The sequence below is a fragment of the Pleurodeles waltl genome, chromosome 2_1, assembly GCF_031143425.1.
Source record: "Pleurodeles waltl isolate 20211129_DDA chromosome 2_1, aPleWal1.hap1.20221129, whole genome shotgun sequence".
Classification (NCBI taxonomy): Eukaryota; Metazoa; Chordata; class Amphibia; order Caudata; family Salamandridae; genus Pleurodeles; species Pleurodeles waltl.
The window spans coordinates 56,992,357-57,008,878 of NC_090438.1; the positions used below are offsets into that span (position 1 = coordinate 56,992,357).

Consider the following 16,522-nt stretch of genomic DNA (forward strand, 5'->3'; position numbering starts at 1 on the left):
CACCTTGAGAACCCACTTGTGATAAGCCACCCTTCATAAATGTTGATTGATAGATGCCACAGCATGAAGTGTCTCGGCTGCGGAATGAGAAGATAGCTCTGGCTCGTGTACAAATGTAGGATCACTAAATAGCCTCCTGTGACGAAGACCTGAAGGAAGACCAGTGATGAAAGGGAAGATGCACATTCTTTATCCCAGCTCAGAAGCCTCAAGTGGTGAGCCTACCATTGCCCTTCTCAGCGAAAAGTCAACAAGAAGACGCTAGCTTTCATAAATAAGTCAGAGAATTGACTCTTGTACTACAGAAGCCAAGGTGGTGAGACGCTGTTCACAAAAATTTCCTTACACTTTGCAGGATCTATGCCTTACCTCTCACAGACCAATCATAAACTTGGCATGTGTTGAGCTCTGACAGACCCATACCACCCTTAGCATGCAGCCATTCATGTTCCCATTCCTATCACAGACGTAACATGTAGCATGTTCAGGCTCAGTACACGGTGCACCGCCTTTGGTTGTATGACAAAATATTGAACACAAAAATATTGTGGTACAAAAACATAGTGGTAAAATCATCGGTCACAAACATTTCGTCTTTACATACTTTGTAATGTAAACTACAAAATTATTGAGATTCAGCATGCGTGTTCACAGGCTCACAACAGAGTATACAGCATTAGGCCAGGTTGGGCATGTAGCCTTCACCCCGGGGTACACATCAGAGACCCCACATGCAGTATTTATCCCTAACAGATCCAAAGGAGACTCAAAATGTGGCTGCAAGTCACAGAACATTCACTGGCTCCTCATGCAGCTTTGAGCTCCCACTGAGTTGTTACAGTCTCTGTCTCTCTGTGTAGAGGCGCTACATACAGCCTCAGAGCCAAGAGAGACTTATTACTCAGTAATTAGCGGTCACAGAGCCCTTGCGGTTACAGCATGCAGCTGTTTATCTCCAGAGATTCATAGGCTGGGTCCTGAGTCTTGTCATAGACCCACTATCCAACCTGAAGCCCACACTGACCCATCAAAACAGAGGTGCATCCTTCATCCCCACAGACCCACCAGACGCACCACCTCGGCCACTCTATCCGAAACTCAGGGGCATATTTACAGGCCCTGTGCACCTCCAGTACCTCACTTTTTGTGACACACCGGAGGCGCATACTGCAGACCCATATCTACAAGGCCATGCAAAGACAATTTGCGTGACTTGTCATGGCCTTGTATATATGGTGTAAGGCAATGCAGTGCAGGTTGTAGCATTGCCTTACACTGCGCCAGGAAGGCTTACCATGAGCGTTGCGGCGGGTGCTCCCATGCAACACCCGTGAGCTTTGTTGCAGTCCCAGATTTACAAGAATTTGTAAAGCTGGGAATGTGTCAAAACTGTAGCCTCCCCAGGGCAGGTGCCACGAGCAGAAATATATTTATTTTTCCTTGTTTGTTCCTCTTTCTATGTGTGCTGCATCTTGCAGCACACATAGAAAGAGGAAAATGCATCCCAGTATTGTTTTTGTGCATGAAGGTGCACTTTCCTGCACAAAACGAATCCTGCAGACAAAGCAGACACTCTTGCACCATGGTGCAAGGGTGCCTGTGTTGGTGCTAGGCTGTCATTTGTGCGCCGGCCCCGCGCCACAAGGCTTGTAAATGTGCCCCTCACTATGTAGGCCTCAGTGACCATCAATGATTTAGCTCTCACATCATGAACCCTCACAGACCTATGTCCTGCACTGCACAAGTGTTTCAAGTCAGTGCACTGTTCAGCCTCTAGACCTTAAACACCCCTCATGGCCACAGTCCCAAGAGGGCCATAAAAGGTTCAATATGCAGCACATAGCCCTATAGAGATATGAAACTCACAACATAGACTTTAGCTCTCACAGACCCATCAAGGGCTATGCATGATTACATCAACCTTCGCACACACTTCTAAGGCTAAGCAAACTGCTTTTAGCCCTCGGAGAGCCATCAGACAATCAACATGACCGATGGCAGGCTCACCATACAGTCTTTAGACTGGACTCCAAGCATGTCAGCACCCACCAATCACGACACCCCGTGCACCACATTCTTCTCGCCATCTAACACCCTAAACGTTTTCACAAGTTAATGAAAGCAGTCTCCCTGCACTGGAAGTTTTAAAATAAATATTTGTTATGGGAAGAATTAAGCTCTGAACAATCAATTTAGAACAAAACTCTAAAACTATTGTATGTGAACATTATAGACAGAGCCAAGACTTAACACTCACATTATCAGCATGCATCTTCAGTTCTCAGAGAGCAGAGGCGTGGTGAGCAACCCTATGTCCCCATATACACTATTGAGACTAAAAATACATTCTTTAGCCCACACAAACCCATTGTAATGTGAGTGCGCAGCCTTTAGCCCACCAGGCCCATTAAAGGTGTTACCTTGTGTTATTTGTAAAACGCACTATGAGTGTGCCTAGCCCTGCCTATGGTAGGCTAGTTAATTAAAAAGCCATGTCTTCACTTCTTGCAGAATTCAAGAGAGGAGGAGTCTCTGATGTAGAGTGGGAGGTCATTCCACACTTTAGGAGTGATGTAAGACAATGCCCGCCCTCTTGATCTGGTTTTGTGTGTGTGGGGGGGATGTGTGCGAGTAGGAGTTCTGTGAAGCGGAGATGTCGGGGTTGTTGATGGAAGGAGATGTGACTGTTCAGGTAGGTGGAGCATGAGTTGTGTAGTGCCTTGAATATGTGCGTGAGGAGACTGAATGGACCACGTCTGTGTATCAGGAGCCAGTGTAGCTCCCTGAGGTGTTGTGTGATGTCAGTTCTGTGTGTGAGACTGAGGGTGAGTCTGGCTGCTAAGTTCTGGATGGTCCGTAGTCTTCTAGTGAGTTACTTGATGATCCTGGTATAAAGCAAGTTCCCATAGTCCAACTTGCTAGTGACTAGGGCATGAATGAAAGTGTTCGTGTGTTGCGTGGGAGCCATTTGAAGATCGTCCTCAGCATCTTCAGGGCGTGGAAGCAGGATGCTGTGGTGGCATTGCCATTCATTAATGTCCAGTTTGCTGTTGGTTATCCTGAGGTTCCTAGCGTGGGTTCTGAGTGTGGGTTCGGTCAGGTCCAGCCGGAGTCCCTTGGTTAAGCGTTCTTGCCAAAGATCACAACTTCTGCCTGGCCTGTGATGAGCTTGAGACAGCTGGCTTTGATCCAGTTAACAACTTCAGTCATGCAGGCAGTGAACGTGTTTGTTGTGTTGAGAGTCTTGCGTGGGATGGAGAGCATGAGTTGCATGTTGCCTGTGTAGGAGAGGATATTGATGTTGTGTGAGCATGAGGTTGGCCAGATGTATGATGTATGCCTTGAAAGCAAATCACAGATGACTTTGTGCACTTTCGAGAAGTACAGTGCAGAGAAGGACAGCTTCTGATATATCTGTTAAGAAGGAGCAGAGCAAGTGGACAGTGGGTTCTTGGATGCAGGTGCCTGATAAGGGTGGGGTATGAGACCATGTCAAATGCTGCAGAGAGGTCCAGGATAATGAGTGCTGCTGTGGAGTTTGTTCCATTCTGTGGCCGCAGCTTGTATGAAAGGTCTATGTTCAAAGGTTTTAGTCCGGGTTTTAGGGATCTCAAGTATACAATAGAAGGGGCCTGATGGCCGGTACAATCTACATTTTGAGGAAATAAATCATATGGTTGGCAAATACTCGTTAGCCAAACAGCCCCATAAGAGAAACAACATGCAATTTTTGGCAATCACAGACACACTACAAGCTCAGTGAGCATCATTTAGTCAGGTTTAGCAGGCAAGTCTTACCTCTCCTGAAACTATCTGACGCTTGCATCGTGTAGGGCGGACCACCAAAGAGTCAAATGTAGCAAGGGAGGGCCAGTCTATTGAAATACAAACATTAAATTATCTTTATGGGAAAGGAGTATGGGGATACAGAGCTGGCATTTGCTGACTACATCCTAAGATGCCTGCTTCCAAAAATAAGCATTGTGTTAACTGATGGAAAAGTAAGCATGTCTCTTCCCTGTAACTACTGTGTTATTTAACATTTCTGAACATCACATGAAAGCAACTGGTGTCTATCCAAAGAAAATCCAAGTGGCATTAAACAACTCCAGCGAGCAGGAGAATTTAATACTGGCAATAGCAGAGGTAGTTGGTGCTCACGAATTCTGGACTTGTGCTGTTTTATAATGGAATAAACATGACTACAAGTCCCAGAATTCAAAGGAAAAAACCTGGACTGGAGCTGCACATCACATATGGACTTGGGGAATTTTGCAAGGCTGCAACCCTGAGTTTTTTTTTTTTTAAATAGAATTTGATCAGCAGCGTTCTGCTCTTGAGAGTTATGCTGGAAGAAGGCCAAAATCTATGTCCTGCTAAAAAGAGTGAACTTTCTCTCTCTCTCTCCTTTCTTCCTTTTCTCCCTTCTTCTTTCCCTCTCTTCCTCCCTCCCTCCATCCCTTGCTCCCATCCCATACCATTCTCCGTGTCCACGGCTCTTCTTCCAGACAGAGCACCCCCACAGCTGTAGTCAACACAAACCTCCCAACTCATACCATGTCATGCTCCATTTATCATGTAATTGATCAGCTCTCTGTGCCTCTGTCAGGGCAGCATCATCCCAGTATCCTCTTTCAGGGAAGCCTCTTGAAAGGCCTGCAGAGCAACGCTGCAGAGGCAGCTGATGTAATCAACGGGACCAGCATCAGCCAAGAAATGTTCGAATCAATAACATGCACCTTCCTAGTAATGGCAGCTGGACTAGATGCAGGGTTGGCCACAAACACGAGATATGCAGCAGAGACAGCATGAAAGAACGTGCCAGTGACATCTTGGCCACTCTCGAAAATGTAACTCAAAAAAGAACATTGAACCGTGAAGACCTGCCAAGGGCTTCGGGGCGACTCAGTGTATAGGGGTGCCTTTAGAGTGTTCACAGCCCCTCACACACTCAGGTCCTCATTTACGGAGAATTGGTGTAGGGCGGTGCAGCTCCTATGCCAAAGTAAAAGGGCAGGAATGCACCGAATTTATGCAATTCCTGTCATTTCCTCCTGGGCTGGCGCCGTTTCGGCAGCCTAGTTCCAACGAGGGCACCCTCGCACCATGGTGCAAGGGTGCCTTTGTTACATGCAAGATTGTTTTTATGCAGAAAGAGGCACCTGCCTGCACAAAAACAACTCTGAGAGGCGTTTTCCTCTTTCTAAGTGTGCTGCAGAATGCAGCACACATGGAAAGAGGAAAGAATTTGGAGAAATACAAATATTTCTCCTCGTTACGCCTCTCCTGGTGAGGCATAAGATTTTGGCGCTTTCCCAGGTTTTTGCGATTTAGTAAGTCTGGGTCAGTGTCAAAATCCATGGGTGTTGCATAGCAAAACCCACCACAATGCCCATGGAACACCTCCCTGCGGCAGAGTGAAGCAACGCAAAGACCTGCGCTGCCTTGTCTTACACCATATCTATGAGGCCATTCAAAGCCACGCAAAGTTGCTTTGCGTGGCCTCATAGATTTGGTTGAAAGGTTTGCTTCGCCGAAGCGTCACACAAAGTGACGTTTCGCTGGCACACGCCTCTCATAAATATGCAGCGAGGTATGCAGCAGAGACAACATGAAAGAATGTTCTACTAGTGTGACATCCTGGGCACTTTCGAAAATGTAACTTACAAAAAGAACGTTAATCTACAAAGGTCTGCCAATTGCTTCAAGGCGAGCCAGTGTACAGAGCTGCCTTTAACATTCTCCCACCCCTCCATACCAAACTTAGTTTACTCTTTAGCCTATGGCTAGAGCTACATATGTGACCTGAACTGGAGGACAGGACTGTGTTTGCATTTGAACTGAGCCAAGCAGTCTAAAGAAGGGAAATGTTAGGGTTCAGAACTATGGGGTAAACCTTTCTCTAAGCGCTTCTTATTGGAGAAGAGTAAGGAAGTGAGTCACTTTTGGGGAATATCAGACATAAATGACAGTGAAGATTCTATAGTATGCAACAATGGGGTCTAGACTGTTGCTAGGTGGCACCGAACTGTGGTATACAAGGGAAATGTGGCACAGGAAGATGAAGATGGAAGTTCTATATGTCCTGGTAGTGTATAACTCCTAAATTAGTTTTTACACTGCTGTGAGACCTGCTCCTTTCATAGGATAACATTATGGCTACCCTCATATACTGTTTGAGTGGTAGATCCTGATCTGAAAGGAGTAGCCGGGTCATATTTAGTATGGCCAGAATGGTGATGCATAATCCTGCTTAATGGTGAAGTTGGATTTTATATTACTATTTTAGAAATGCTACTTTTAGAAAGTGAGCATTTCTCTACACCTAAATCCTTCTGTGCCTTCCAATCCACGTCTGGCTGAGTTTAGTTGACAGCTCCCTTGTGCATTCCCTCAGACAACCCCAAACACAGGATGCTCAGCCACACTTGCACACATCTGCATATTGAATGGGTCTTCCTGGGCTGGGAGGGTGGAGGGCCTGACACTTACAAGTCAATTGACAGTAGCCTGACCTCACACAAAGGACTGCCACACGCTCTACTGGGACCCTGACAGACAGGATGGCACTGAAAGGGGACCTTGTGCACTTCTAAGCCACTCGGGGCTAGGGCCGCCCGCCTTGAGCCCGGCGACTCTCGACGCGCAGGGGTCGAGACCCGGTGGCGGATGGCCGGCGTGCAGGTGGGGCGAGACCCTCCCTCGTTGCCAGGTACCCTGGCCCGTTCCGGTCCCGTGCAGCCGGGCTGAGGGTTTGAAGACTCGTGCAGTCCCTCCCGGTCCTCCCGGAGGGACCGGCGGCGGTGGGGCTGCCTGGGCCCCCAGCCGCTCCGGGAACACCCCTCGCCCGCTGGGAGGCTCCTGGGCCGAGGGCCTGGAAACGTTCTTGGAATCGTGGAGGCTGACTCTCAAGAGGGGAAGCCTGACGGGGTGCCGGGCCGTCACGCCGCGCGGTCCTCGGACGGGCGGTGCCGCATTCCTCCCGCCTCTCCTGCCCCCGCAGGTGGGGGAACGTTGAGAAAAGTTGCCTGTGACTTTTGGCGATGGATCACTCGGCTCGCGCGTCGATGAAGAACGCAGCTAGCTGTGAGAATTAATGTGAATTGCAGGACACATTGATCATCGACACTTCGAACGCACCTTGCGGACCCAGGTTCCTCCCGGGGCTGCGCCTTTCTGAGGATCAGTTGATCGTCAATCGCCCCAGGGCTTTTCCCGGGGCGCGGCTGGGGCCGTCGGAGGGTAGCTCTGCTCCCTTCGTCCCCACAACTCCAAGGTCAGACCACCCCGATCGCCCGCAGCAGGATCCCAATCCCCTATCCCCGGGTCCCGCTGCGGAGGTATGTCGGCCGGCACGCCCAGCCTCACCACCCCACCTCGGCGGGAGGGCGGGTGCGCCGGTCCGCCCTGGGCTCGTCACGGGATGCCTGGCTGCGTGCCACGCGTGGCTGTCTGTGGCGTGCCACGCGTGGCTGTCTGTGGTGTCCCACGGCTGGCCGCGCGCACCGCCTTGGGCACCCACCTCTGCGGCCGATCCCCCGCGGGGAGGCGGAGGGCCATCCGCTGGCCTCGGGCTCCGATCCGGGGGAAAAAAAATAAAAGGGTGCGCTGCCGCGGCTCCCCGTCCCCTGCAGCCCAGGGGGCGGTGGTCCCGGCTCGTGCCCCCCACTGCTTCGGCATCCGACTACGACCTCAGATCAGACATGGCGACCCGCTGAATTTAAGCATATTACTAAGCGGAGGAAAAGAAACTAACCAGGATTCCCCCAGTAACAGCAAGTGAAGAGGGAAGAGCCCAGCACCGAATCCCAGCCGGCGGCGGGCGCGGGAAATGTGGTGTACAGAGGACCGACTCCCAGGCGTCACTTAGGGGGCCCAAGTCCTTCTGATCGAGGCTCACCCCACTTCAAAGGCACATTTGGGTATTTAAGCAGGGTCTCTGACCCTACCAACTTATACACTTCTTGACAAGACACTTGTCACAGACACTTCCTGGAGAAGAGAACCTGAATCAGAACCTGCAACCTGCCAAATAGAACTGCCTGGCTGCCCAAAGGACTCACCTGACTGCTTTCTGTGAAGGACTGCTGCCTTGCTGCTCTCTGGCTGTGCTGAGAAGTGCTCTCCAAGGGCTTGGATAGAGCTTGCCTCCTGTTCCCTGAAGTCTCAGGACCAAAAAGACTTCATCTCTGCAAGAAGGACTCCTTGTGCGGCGAAAATCGACGCACAGCTTGCCAGAAACGATGCACAGCCTGCACCGCAGTGAAAAATTCACTGCATGCCGAACCAGAACGATGCAGCCCTACTTCGCAAGGAGAAGATCGACGCAGCACCGGCGTAGTGACTGGAAATTCGACGCACGGCCCACTGGATCAACACACAGCTGAGCCGGAACGACACAGCCGACTTCCAGAGAGGAATCGAGGCAGCACCTGACGTGCGGTAGAAATTTCCACGCAATGCCTACCAGATCGACGTAGCCCCTGTGACTTCGGCCTGCAGCCCACCTTTGCTAGAGCAAGGGTGCCCTCACACTCAGTAACTTTGCACCTAACCTTCAGCAAGTGAAGGTTAGACATATAGGTGACTTATAAGTTACTTAAGTGCAGTGAAAATGGCTGTGAAATAGTGTGTGCACTATTCCCTGGCAGTCCTGTGTAAGGGTTTGTCTGAGCTCCCTATGGGTGGCAAAAGAAATGCTGCAGCCCATATGGATCTCCTTCAACCCCAATGCCCTAGGTACCATATACAAGGACTTATAAGGGGAGTCCAGTGTGCCAATTGAAATTGGTAAATTAAGTCACTGGCCTACAGTGACAAACTTAAAAGCAGAGAGAGCATAAGCACTGAGGTTCTGGTTAGCAGAGCCTCAGTGACACAGTCAAGCACTATTGACAACACACACATTAGGCCACAAACTATGAGCACTGGGGTCCTGGCTTGCAGGATCCCAGTGAGACAAGCAAAACACACTGACATAAGGGATATGCTCAGGATCAGACAGTTTAATTAACTGGAAAGCTAGGATTAAAAACCAGATCTCCTGATTTCATGGCTGTCAGGTTAAGCTCGTGGCCACACTGTCAATGCTCAGATATAAGACTTGAGCTATTAGGCCCACCCTGCCAGTGCCTGTATATACATCCCACAATGTACATTTTACATAGAGCCTCCTCTCTATCTAAATTAAGTCAGTGATTCAAACACTTAATGGTCGAATCAAGTATTTTTAAACATAAAAACAAGCAATTTACAGTAATCAATATTCTATCTGTGCACTTATGCAGGAGAGAGTACAAAAAACATTCAATATTCAGTGACTTCCGCAGATGATCGCCTTGGCCCAGCTGGCACACAGCTCATTTATTCACTTACAATGAAAAATAGATAGGTAGATTAATTATTTAATCCTTAAGCGAAGATAGAAAGTAAAAACTAAACAAAAATCTAAATTATCTAAAAACACTGCCCAGCAGGCCAGGACAGGCCTCTTGCCCAGCAAGACGAGGTATATTTAGGAGTGGATGCAACACAGCAGAATAAAAGCACATCTATCCTATGGATCCGGAGCTGGTATATGTTTATTTTACTTAATGTACATTAATAGTATGGGCCTTGCCCCAAGGAGCAGTGAAGTTCTGTAGCTAGCCTACACTTTCTTTGTACAAAACAATACACATAACATACACACAAATGGATTGACATAAGAGAAGCTGAATTCACATATGCAAGAAACTGTGCAGGAAAATACCTAGCAATCTATTTCAAGTATACCAAAAGCAGGCCCACTCCACCCTCTACAATTCAAACAAAGAAGTAGTGTGCAAAGCTAAGCACACTGTGAGGGGGTCCAGGCAACCACACGTTGGTTTGCAGGGGTAAAAACTAGATCACCTAATGATCTAATTATTAAGGTAGCTTGGTCGAGGAGTTAGCCCAAACTTTTGAGAAGTGCAAAGCATGTGTTGTACTCACAGCATCAATCTTGCAACTCACACACTCAAAGGAATAACACAAGACCAATTTATAAAAATACTTCAGATTTTTATGTAATTTTTAAGACTAAGATTTTCAGAATTACTACTTTTTCAGATATGAATTTTTGAAGTTTAATAAAAATAGTCTTTTTGTGCAAGATTATGCACCATAGGAATCAATGGAAGGTCACCTTTAAAAATACATAGAAAATTGTACAGTTGGTTTACTAAGTCCTTCTTTTGCAAATTCGTTGAGGTCGTTGGGGGGCACACTATGCCAGTTGGAGAATTTTGGGCGGCTCTCAGTTCCAGCGGGAGCAGCGGGAGAAGGTCTCTGGAGCTGGTGCAGGGCCACTGCAGGGGACCACGTGCGCAAGGATGCCCTCAGATGCAGGAGGTAAGTTGATTCAAGGGTCGTTTGCAGGACAACTGGGGCACTCTGGCGGGAGGTCCATGATGTTTCTGAAGTCCCTTGGCTGGGGGTTCCTACTGGTCCTTTTTCAGCCCCGGGCAGGCTGGTTTTCTTGGTGTCCGATGCTAATTGACAAATACCCAGGGTATTGCTACGGTTTGACCACTGGAAGGTGCAGTGCCACCAAATATAGCACACTAGCAGGGTTTGTCCTGGCGGTTGTTGGTATGTTGTTTGGTCCAGCTGCATCATCCAGGTTGGGAGTTAGCAGCTGTCAGTGAAGTGACCCTCACTGACTTGCTGCTGTAGAGTGGTACCTCCATTCTGGAGGGAAATCTATGGTGATTTTTAAAGCCTGGAGGTCCTCTGGGGTTCCTTAGAGTTATTCCAGTTGTCAAGCAGCTCCTTAGCAGCGATTGTCGGGTCCTGGGTGCAGCAGGCAGGGTGTGGCACCTTTTCCTTGTTGCAGCAGGTCCACAGTTCTCATGCTTTGGACCTTCTTAGTGCTGGTCTTCTTTTGTCCGTTGAATATGATTTTCGGGTATAGAGATGCCCTCTAAATACTGGATTTAGTAGGCATTTTAGGGAGAACCTGGTAGTGACCAATGGGTCATCTACCTTAGGGTGGCTACACCCACTAAGTGACCATTTCCTGCGGGGAGAGGTCGCTTTCCTATACCTTGTTGACTATTTTTCTTCCACCCAAGATGGAGTGCCCACCTCGCAGGCAACAACTTAGGGGTGGTGCATGCCAGATGGGGCCACTTCTCCTACCCTTTGTGTATTTTCCCACCTTTGCTCTTGCCAAAAGTGGGGGTTGCAATGGGGGTGACCATCTACTGCTAGCAGCAGGCCTGGGGTCAAGTTTCAAAGGTGGTGAGCCCTTTGAAGCTCGCCGCCAGGGCAGTGCACATTGCTGGGGGAGGGGGTGTTAGCACCTCCCCCCAGGAAGAGCATTGTTCTATAATCCAGAGAGACGGATCCCTCCCCCAAGGTTGTAGATTGGACGTCTGGCAGTGGCAGGTTGGATAGGACCAGTCAGTAACCATGCCAGGGTGGTTAGCTTTTGCAGGGGGCACCACTAATCTGACCCCGGGTACATTTTATAATAAATCCAACACTGGTACCAGTTTGGATTTATCATTCTGAGTTGTTTGATACCAAACAACCCAGGGTTCAGAGTGGCCGTCATGTAGCTGCGAAACTCATACAGACCAGTGCCCAGCACATGTATTTAAAAGGGCTGCTCTGTTCACTCAGTATGTCCCAGGCTTGGCAAGGGCACAGTGGGGGAATATTGCTCATTCAGCTATGACCTCACATAAAGTATATTGCATCCTGTCTTATGGCTGGATGGCCTGCCAGAGGGGTGACTTCTCTATATTTTATGCAGTGTGTAGTGAACATGGCACACAGACAGTGTGCCATGTCGAATTTGCATTTTAGGATTGCACCAGGACACTCAGCCTGCAATGTTAGTGCTGGGTGCATCGGGATGCATGGCACTAGAGGGTGGCACAATCAGTGTTGTTGCCCTCAGGGGCTTACCCTTAGTACCCCATTCCCTAGCTACCTAAGTACCATTTACTAGAAACTTTTAGTGTCAGCTAAAGGTGTTACCAATTACTGTTGCAATGTTTAGGGAAAGAACACGGGCACTGGGAACCTGGTTATCAAGACCCCAGTGCACTCTAGTCCAAGTTGCACTACATTCAGAAGCCAAGCAAAAACATGCCGGTGGGTACTGTAACCAAGTGCCAGTTTCCCACAGACTGCAAACATTACCCAGCCAATGTTCCTATTCCACACATGGACCAACTGAGTATACTGCCCTCAACAAACTAATGAAAAAAGCAACACACCGGGAACCTCAAATCAGGGAAAGACCTTGGACCAGATGGCAACTCTCGCTCATTCTACAAATCATTAAATTATGTCCTTAAAGACCCACTGAAATCACTATTTGGACACTTTGCCAAAAAAGGAACCATGTCTGGTACTGCAACCAAAGCAACTATTGCGGTTGTTCCTAAAGAAGGGAAAGATCACATGGACAATACAAATTATAAACCCGGATCATTAATTAATATCAACTGCAAATTGTACGCAAACATTTTAGCCTATTAACTGGAGAAAATAATTTACAAAATAATTCAACCAACCGAAATTGGCTTTCTAAAGAAGAGACTAGCAGAGGATAACATAAGACTGTTTTGCCATACGATTGATAGGGCCAAAAACCTAAAGTTACTATCAGCTGCCATAGCACTAGATGCAGAAAAAATGTTTATCAAAGTCTCCTGGACTTTCCTACATGTGACTCTGAAAAAAATACGAACTAGACAACAATTTCATCTGCATGACAATGGCACTATACTCCAATCCAGAAGCTAGAATAAGGATCAACAGCCATCTCTCAAACCCATTCAAACTAACCCAGAGTACACGTCAGGGACACCCTTCATCCCCTTTGCTGTTCTTGTTAGTGGTAGAACCACTTTTGATAACCCTAATGACCAACACAAATATTAAAGGGATACCCTTCTCAAGTGGTAAAAAACATATTGAGGCGTACGCTGAGGATGCCCTCACATTCATAGAGGATGCAGACAAAACTATTCCAAATATCATGACAGAAATTGCTAAATAATCCACTGTCTCTGGTTACTTAATGAAGATAGGGAAAACCAAGGTCTTCCTACTAAATGTTCATTGTACTTCTTCGGTAATAGGAACCCAGGATTAAAATGACAGTCACGCTCCATAAAATATCTCGGCCTCTCCTTCACCAATGACCATAAGACTTTGTCAACAACTAATTAAAAGAATGCACTATCCAAAATCAAGAACCTGTTAAACACCTTCTCCACTAAATATATCACCTGGTGGGGAAGAACTGAAACCATCAAAATGATGATTGCTCCCCTGATACCTTTTGTACCAAACATACTTCGGTTTAATCTCTCAACCTCTGTTTTCAAGCCAATAGACTAATTGATTGCTGATTTCCTCTGGAAAAATAAAAAGGGAGGATATCTTTGAACAAACTCAGACTGACTAAACCCAAAGGGGGCTTGAACCTTCCGGACTTCCATAGATACCAACATGCATTCTTAGCTGCCCAGGTTTCCTGGTGGTTCCTCCAAGATAAACCAATCTCTCTCCTGTCATCAACTGAATCACAACTAATGCACCCACTAACTTTATGCTCCACCTTAACAATCAACCATGCAACTCTACTGACCACAGACCATTCTCACCTCATAATTCAAAGCACCTCAATGCCCTGAAACATTTTGATAAACAAACTGACCAATAAAATTTTCAATTCAGATATGGTTTCCCTCTGGTACCATAAATATATCAACATCCTCAACAAATCTCCCTACTGGGACTCTTAAGCCAACAAGTGTACCACTCTTTTCAAGGGCCTAGGGTCTATGATGAACCATTTCTCTTTTCCGTTTTAAAATCCAAGTTTGATTTACAAGACATAGATTTCTATGACTTTCTGAAACTCAAATCTGCTCTCAGGAAACTCACCATCATACTCAGTAAATTCATAGAACTGGGCAATGCGGCGTCCAGGTTATACAATACTCTTGAAGCATCAAACAATTACGTAATAAAACAGATGAAGAATAAAATGGGACTTACAAAATTCCACATACCAGAAACTCCCTCTCCCAAATCAACATGGGGAAGAATTTGGTAATCGCCTTTTAAAGCAAAAATCATCCCATCACTTGCTTATACCCGATTCCATGCCATACACAATACATAATGAACACCAACTAGAGTTTATACTCAAGTCTAGTCTGCACTGGAAATGCAACACCTCAGCTGGAGACACTACAGTGCATGTGTGTTGCATGTTACCTCTACAGTAAAGCATGCCAATAGGAAGCATTACTCTTTCTTGTCTCTTTTCTCTTGAATATCTGTGAAAATATAGAACAAATCATTTCAAATGTACAACTATACTGGGTCTAAGATTTAAAAAGAAATACATTATTAGGGAATGGATGATTTTTTAATGGAGGTTTCCACTGTTTACTCCTCCATTCGCACCCTAACCTTACCAGCCGTCCCTTCCTGGATTTCCTATTTATTAATGGTAGAGAGGCTTGCAGGTTTCCCACTGGGCAGAAGCTAGCAGAAGTATCCACCATGCATGTCTTGTATGGTCCATTTGGGCTCAGGAGCCACCCAGAGTCATTGTGAGAGGAACATATAGAACAATGCATACAGGGGAGGTTGTGAGGTTTCCCTACCCTTCATTTACAATGTCTTTAGTGATGTGTTGGTAGCATTTAATACTTTGTTTTTTTCAGTTTTATATAGCGCAAACTTGGCCCAAGGACATTAGAGGTCTTCACAGCAAACCCAAGATTTTACATTAAAGCTGTGCTTTCAGGCATGGGGAGGTTAAGTGATTTGCCCGCAATTACAGGAGGTTAAGCCGAAGCTGGGATTCAAATCTGGATTCACAGTTCCAAAGTTGGAAACTCTAGCAGCTAGACCTCATCTCCTCCTCAAGCATTCAACCATTTGATGAATCTTGCTGAAAATTAAGTACCACAAGACCACTTAGCTTAATTTCATTATGTCAAGTTTCAGACACATCTGCTTAGGGGGATCAAAGTTAAAGGGGGCATCAAAAAGCATACTGCTCTCAATTTTAAGTACCATTGGAAGGTTTTGCTCTCCATTACAGCAGAAACACAGAAAAGTAGGGGTGGGTGGGACTAGCAGAGTTTCACTCTGCAGAATTCCACGGAGTTACATGAAAACTCTGTGAGATTCCGCAGAGTTCTGCGAACAGGCGCTATTAGGCAAACAGCAATGATTACACTGATGGTTAGCACCGGGAGCTCGTTCCGTGCTGAAAAATTAGTGCAAACAGCACCATGCGTTGCACCAGAGGGTGCTGCTTCTCGAGTTGATTTTGCTGCTGCTTAAGTAGATTTTCTACTTGAGTGGCAGCTTTCTGCCCACAAATGGTACCAACTGCTCACGACTTCCTGCATTGAGAAACTTTCACTGGGTGGCCTCCTACTCACCAAAGATTGCGGTTGGAGATGCCATATATTGCTCGCGGTCATCAACTTACCGTAATTATCCACATTAGGGGGTTGCTGAAATAACCCTCTCAAGTTGTGGGCCACATTAAACCAAAGAAAAATATTTGACTTGTGAGAGATCGATAGAACGATCTAATCAGTCAACAATAATACTTCATTTATTACTGGACAATATATACGGTGTAGGAAGTTGGCTCTGTATACACTATTTCAAAGTAAGAAATAGTGTGCACGGAGTCCAAGGGTTCCCCTTAAAGGTTGACTGTGGCAAAATTAGATAATTCTAATGCTCTATTTTGTGGTAGTGTGGTCGAGCAGTAGGTTTATTAGAGGGTAGTGTTAAGCATTTGTTGCACACACACAGGCAATAAATGAGGAACACACACTCAAAGACTTACTCCAGGCCAATAGGTTTTTATATAGAAAAATATATTTTCTTAGTTTATTTTTAGAACCACAAGTTCAAGATTTGAAGTAAATACATAAAATGCAAGGTACTCCACGCAGGTAAGTGAAGAACTTTGAATTAAAGCAATATCATATACAGTCTTTGTTAAAATAGCAATAAGCTATTTTAAAAGTGGACACACTGCAAAAATCACAGTTCCTGGGGGAGGTAAGTAATGATTAGATTGTGAGGTAAGTAAAACACTTACAAGTCTCAGTTCCTGGGCATAGGCAGCCCACTGGTGGGGGTTCAAGGCAACCCCAAAGTTACCACACCAGCAGCTCAAGGCCGGTCAGGTGCAGAGGTCCAAAAGGTGCCCAAAACACATAGGCGCCTATGGAGAACAGGGGTGCTCCGGTTCCAGTCTGCCAGCAGGTAAGTACCCGTGTCCTCGGGGGGCAGACCAGGGAGGTTTTGTAGAGCACTGGGGGGGACACAAGTAGGCACACAAAACACACCCTCAGCTGCACTGAGGTGGCCGGGTGCAGTGTGCAAAGCAGGCGTTGGGTTTTAGATAGGTTTCAATGGAGGGGCCCGGGGGTCTCTCTACTGGTGCAGGCAGGCACGGGGGGCTTCTTGGGACATCCACCACCTGGGCTAG

The 16,522-nt window shown here is 46.8% G+C and overlaps 1 non-coding gene across 1 annotated transcript; it reads left to right on the top strand.

Annotated features, from left to right (window-relative positions):
* The first annotated feature begins 7,032 nt into the window (after nt 1–7,032).
* On the top strand, nt 7,033–7,186 carry LOC138270262 (5.8S ribosomal RNA). The gene has a single exon (XR_011200244.1). It is a non-coding gene; the product is annotated as a 5.8S ribosomal RNA (ribosomal RNA).
* Nucleotides 7,187–16,522: the final 9,336 nt, after the last annotated feature.